Source organism: Calidris pugnax, unplaced genomic scaffold, assembly GCF_001431845.1.
Source record: "Calidris pugnax isolate Ruff unplaced genomic scaffold, ASM143184v1 scaffold17, whole genome shotgun sequence".
NCBI classification, from domain to species: domain Eukaryota; kingdom Metazoa; phylum Chordata; class Aves; order Charadriiformes; family Scolopacidae; genus Calidris; species Calidris pugnax.
Window position 1 is genome coordinate 7985698 of NW_015090794.1, and position 6163 is coordinate 7991860.

Consider the following 6163-nt stretch of genomic DNA (forward strand, 5'->3'; position numbering starts at 1 on the left):
CCAGTCATCCATAACTTTGTCACACTGCAACATATTTTACTTGTGATTGTCCTCTGAGGCTATTCAGAGGCCTGAAGCTAATGCTCATGATGGTGGCTAGCATTAACAATTTCAACTAGCCCCACTGAGAACTGTTTTCTGTGTGCTAAAACACAGCACTAACATTGCTTGACTTTTTTTTTTTTTTTAATTCAAAAAGTCCTTTCTAATTTTGAACCTTTCAACCTAAAAGAATTGTTACCTTCCTACTTTTTGCTGGATTCAGGTCAGACATCAATTTGTAGCTACCCACTAGGTTTCAGCTCCTACAAACTGTGGGCCTGGCCACTGCCCCAGGAAGCCCAGGAGTGGGATTTATGCCCTCTGCTGGGCTACTGGATTGTGACTCCATTACTGTGGAAGGCAAAATTATTCTTAGATTCAGTAAAATAATCTAGAAGTTACAGTAAGGCATTGCGGAATGGCTGTTTACTAGCTTGTATTTTTTGCTGCAGATTATGACTAAGACATTGAAACAAAACCAAGATACTCTCTATTGTATCCTAATACTTAATTCTTATGTTAAGGATATAACTGATAGATTTCTACACTAACTACTACACAAAACCCCAGAGGTGTTTGCACTGGCTTAAACAATTTCCAACTATGTTTTAACAAACAAGAAGTCTTAAATTAATTTAAAAAAAACTAAGTAGTTTCCCAAAGAAAAATAAAAGTTATAGCCAACATCAAGCTCAAGTCATAAAAGTTACAGTTTCACGTGCCTTGTAGCTGTTCTCCAAATACTCTGCTGCCCCTCCACCACCACCAATTTCTTAGTGATAGCAGAAATTATTTCCCTGCTAGGGCATGACCACTGTAGGCAATAAGTAAATGAACTGTATCTCAAACATGGTTGTCAGAGTACCAAGTCACAAACACAACTTTGCAATATGCTGTTCGTGTAGGAAGATATCATCATGCTGCTTAGCTCAAGTCTAAGGGTAATTAAATAATAATATAGAGACTTTTAGGAAACAATAAACAAAAAAATAAATAAAACTACCAAAACCCCTTTTATTTCTACAGAGATAAGTGTGGTGTAGTAGAGGATATTCTTTTCTTGTGTGGCTTTCAAAAAATGTGTGTAGACTGACATAGTTGCTGTTTTAGAAGAAAAAAAGTTCATTTTATTTTCAAGGGTCAAGCCCTTAATTTGACCGGTAACTGCTGGAAATGACAATGTATGATTTCATCAGCATTTGTAAAGGAAAAGCTTTTCCTGTTTCAGTAATGCAGTGAATTAGGGTTTTCAACAGCATGGCATGCATAGATAAATACCACAGAGACTATAACTGCCATGCAATACTCAATGTTTTATCATGGAAATATTAAAAATCAAAACAAAGCAGAAACAAAGCCTCAGACTTGCAATACCTTTAGTGGGAGTCCTCCTTCATATGCTGGCAGCTACAAAAATGTGCAATAGGTCTTCCTATTTTGGTCAGAGCAATGCTCACTCACTTCTGGGTATCCTAAGCAAAAAGAGAGGTTATCAAGTAGTGGCAGAAAATAGAACAATAATAGTGTGGGCACCCCAGAAAAACAAGCAAAAGCCCCACCAATTGCAGATTGGTGTAGAATCCATGCTTTTAGAATGGACTATGTTAAACTATATTTAATCTACACATGTTTATTTAAAATAAAGGGTATTATTTTGGTCCTGTCACTTCCCTTTGGAAAGGAATTGTTCATAATCTAATTTAGTTTAGTTCAATTTTGCAAGTTTCTCTTCTCATAAAGATATAATATGGCTTAACTGTTTTGATCTGGTTAATTCAGGTCAATACTCCTGACCCCGTCTCCACCAAATGAGTTCTATAATTTATATGCTTGTTTTGTATAAAGCTCTCTCTTGCTGAAGTATTTATAGAACTTACGTATACATTCTTTGTTGCTGAATATTTCCTTTGGTAGTAGCTAAAACATATATTCACGTCTGACCAAAACTGACTGTTTTTACAGATGTTAAAAAAACATATTTTTTTGAAATGTCCTGTTTTAATTATTCAGGGAGATTTTTTCCTTCCCCAAAATACATGTGGAATTGGAACAACAACCACATATTCCCTACGTAGTTATAGTCCATAACCACTAGTTAAGGAAAGAGAGCCATGTCTTATATGTGATAGAATTCTGGGTCTGGGAAAGAATCAAGGACTCTTTCAAAACAGCAAAACCAAAACAGTTTTGAAGGGAATACATTCCTGGAATTATCTCTACACATAAATAACTTATTTATGTCACAAATTCCAGTGAACTGTAATCCTAATGTCACAAAGTGTTGTATGATAAGGACTTCAGATGCTGCAAATAAAGGAATAGACTGAAAAAACTCACTTGTCTTCCACTCATCTAAAACTATCATTCACAGCCATGTAATTCTCCTGATCACTGAGCACATAATAAATATGTGTTTCAAAGCAATTTACTTTATAACATTTGAATTATAGAAGTCAGACTGGTTTTGTTTTGTTTCCTCTCTGAAGCTTTTTTGAGAGTTCAAGAGAAGTCCCTTTGTTTCTTTTGTTTTATAAGCTTATTGTGGGGAAAAAAAAATATTTAAAAAGCTGGCTGTGTTTTTGAAAAAGGCAGCTGCATAAATGCCTTAATTTCCAAGTTCCAACCCTTCCTTAGATCAAAATATCACTTCACTTAAACAAGAGAATTCATGAGGGATTTTTTAAAAATTAACTACTCAATCATAAATCTTAAGATTGTATCATAATTTAACAACAAGGAACACATCTACTTGCAGAGTAAAGCAATGAACGAATAGAACATGTATTTTCTTTTGTCTTAATAACTATTATTTAAAAAAATCTACAATTGCATGTTTTTCAGGCTGCAGCTTGGCCGAATCTAAAAACAAGACACAGACGTAGCAAGCTTGGAAGATATGATGAACCAATGGTAGAGCAACAAGGGTATAGTTCAGCAACTGAAGCTTGGAGTGCAGTTTGGGTGTGCTTGGAATGAGGACTCAGTTCTTCAGTTTAAATGCTTCCTTGACCGGGTTAAAAACTCTATTACCCTAAGGAATTTCAGTCAGGAAGAGAAAAGCATTAGAAAATCACAACTATTGTCATTCACCTGAAGCTAATAAACATACAGACAGACATGACAGAATGGTAAAAAGCATCAGGATGAAAAACATAGCTATTAGCTAGCAACAGTGACAATCTTACAGGATTTTCATCTCCTTTTTTGAAGAGATTAATCCACATTTAATTTGCTTAATAGTGAAAATGGCTGCTTGTACCAGCCTCTCCTTTTCCCTGAAGTTACCCTTATCAGTAAACCTACTGCTCTAACCAATGTGTTGAAATAGCAGCCATCAGGCACGTCTTCAGCATGCCATCATCCCACTCTGAAAATGTTCTGACATCAACATGAATGAAGTCTAGCGCTGTCCTCAGGATAACATCAGTAATTACAATTACAGTGCTTATAAATAGTAAGTTTTAGTCCTTTGTAACGTGCCTAGTTACATAAGATGATCTTGGTTTCTGCTGTTTTCATCTTGATACTTAATACCACCACTTCTGGCAACTGAGGTGACACATAACTCCATTTATTTCTCTCACATACTCTCTTCTGAGGTCTTTGTCTACTTAAGCGATGACAATTTCAGGACGCTGTTCAAAGTGCATTTTTCTGTTGCCAACACAATAGTTTGTGTGGCTGCAAGGTGAACCACATCTCAGGGAGTCATTCAGTCATAGCTACTACTTTTTTCCTGTGTCAATTCCCCAGTCCACCACAAACTCACCTGAATTCCAGCACTCGCAAAAGCAAGGGTGTAACAGAGGTGTAGAAACATCAGAGTTATTTATGACAGAGTCACCACTTCTGCTGCCAAATACACCATCGTGACCTGAGAAATTCCCATTTCTGATAAAAAAAAAAAAAAGAAGCTGTTGCAATAGCTAGCTTTGATTTAAGATAAAAGTAATGACAAAAGGAATTGCTCATGCTTTTTTTTCAAAGAATCCTGCAAATAATGAGACAGGTAACAGCTGTTGTTCAGACTGTATCTTTCAAGATTTTATAGGAATGTAACTCTTAAAGGAGATTCTCCTAAATACATGGCATTCTAAATTGAGAATTTAGACTATGATAGCAAAAACATAATTAAAAGATGACTTCCCTGGGATTTTAAAATAAACATGTGAGAAACTAAAATACTTTAAATGTAGTGATTTCACCATAGCCTGTCCTGCAATATTGTTCAGTTTGAAACTTGGGACATAGAATTCCTTTAACTCAACTCCAACTAGGTTCTTGGTCAGTCTCACAAAAGCAACTAAAACATATGCTTCTTCTAAACAATTCTACCACAGTGGCTAAGTTTATCACAGAACACCTATTGTTCTCCAAAACGTGGAAAAGCTCTATAACTTTTAGCTATACCTAATACATTAAGTATATATTTCCTTTTACTGCCAAATAATTAACCTAGTTTGTTTAAAATCATCAGTACAAATAGCGATGAAACACCTGTCATCTTAAAACTGCTTTTAAGATGACAGAAGGGTAATTTTCCAAGACAGCGACTGTAAGATTTTCCAGCTGACTTCAGCCATGTTCTAGCAGTGTACAGGGGCAATTCCTTTTCAATAAAGAAACATGATGTTTCCAAATTCCCTTTAAAGAAGTTCTTAAGTTCTCTCACATAAAAGAGTAACAAAGTTCCCTTTTTCAGCAGTTTAAATTGCCAAAATATAATCGGTAAGTTTATGTAGGCTTACATGAGTAATATTTTAAAATTGAGTGTAATGAGTGTATGTAACAGGATTAATTCTCATTGGTTAACTCATGACAAATTACTTCAAGATGGTTTAAGTACAGCTACTATTCTTTTCCTCCAAGTAGCTAACTATTATATCAAATATATTGCTTCCACAAAAACTTGCTTGGTTAGATATTTATGGTATTTGTCTTGCCGCGTTCTCGAGGTATTCTGCATACCTTGTACCTGTCACTGGAACCACAACTCTACAGCTCACACTCCAACACCGTGCCAAGCTATACACGGCTGTGCTCTCAAACTGCTTAATAGGGTACAATTTGTTATAACACCTGAACCATTTGTTCAATACCCTCTTAATTCTAACACAAAATTTACTTTGTTTTCAAAGTGTTTGATAGGTAGGATACTTTATAGATATTTAACAGATGCTTTTAGTAACTTAACTTTACCTGATGCAATTTTCAGGCTCAATTTTTGCAGTCTGTATTCCATCTGAAACACTCCCAAGGCAGTCAGCCCATCGGTGGCGTTCTCAACAAGCCACTCTCTGAAGGTGAACGGTACGTGGCCACTCCTAACAGCAGGCTTAGAAAAATCAGCAACGTGATTTGTGTAATACCTATAAATCAGAAGGATTAACGGCTAGGATTAATATTTTCATGATGCTACTACCAGCCAACAGATTTTACCTCAGCAGTGGTTTGTAGCTCTGGATGAGACTGATGGTACCGTTTGCTCCCTTAAGCTGCTCAGTGTTCAAACAACTGTAATTTGTAATTGGGTAAGCCTTCTTACTCTTTTTTTGGTCTACTTCATAGCTTATAATCCATAACTATAGTTGTTGTTCTAGGAATGATTTATTATTTTATTTTTTTTTACTCTGTTTCTCTCACCTCTCCTCAGTCCCCACAGGAGGCAAAACCCCAACTTTGCATTGAGTCCTGTGGGACTTCTGAATTGCATTCCACGGATTGAAACATTAACTATTTAAAATCTGACTGCTGCCGTTCAATTGTCGCACTTGGTCTCCAGAAGGGACAGGAAGGAGATGCCCGTCCCCCGGCAGGGCCCGTGTGGCGGCCGGGGACCCGCCGCCTGTCAGGGGGGAAGGCTCCGGCCCGCCCCGCCATCAGCCGCTTCCCGCCTCACGGCCCCGCAACGGGGAGCTCCCACAAAGGCATTTTTCGTGAGTTCCGACACAACGAGTCAGAAGCTGCAATAAGTTCCCGGGTTCATAGGCACTCATCACAGGCGAGCGACAGAGAAAAACGGCAGGTCGTGCCCGGGCTCAGGATCCCGCCGGTTCGCTCCGCGGTCGCTTCAGCGCGGCTGAGGGAGCGGCGCCAACACCGACCCTCGGGGTGTCGCCGT

The 6163-nt window shown here is 37.7% G+C and overlaps 1 long non-coding RNA gene across 1 annotated transcript; it reads right to left on the minus strand.

Moving 5' to 3' along the window:
- Positions 1–1416: 1416 nt before the first annotated feature.
- Positions 1417–6163, minus strand: LOC106884813. The gene is made up of 4 exons (XR_001411294.1): positions 5686–6163; positions 5242–5411; positions 3812–3933; positions 1417–1514 (listed from the first exon to the last, which is right to left on the minus strand). It is a non-coding gene; the product is annotated as an uncharacterized LOC106884813 (long non-coding RNA).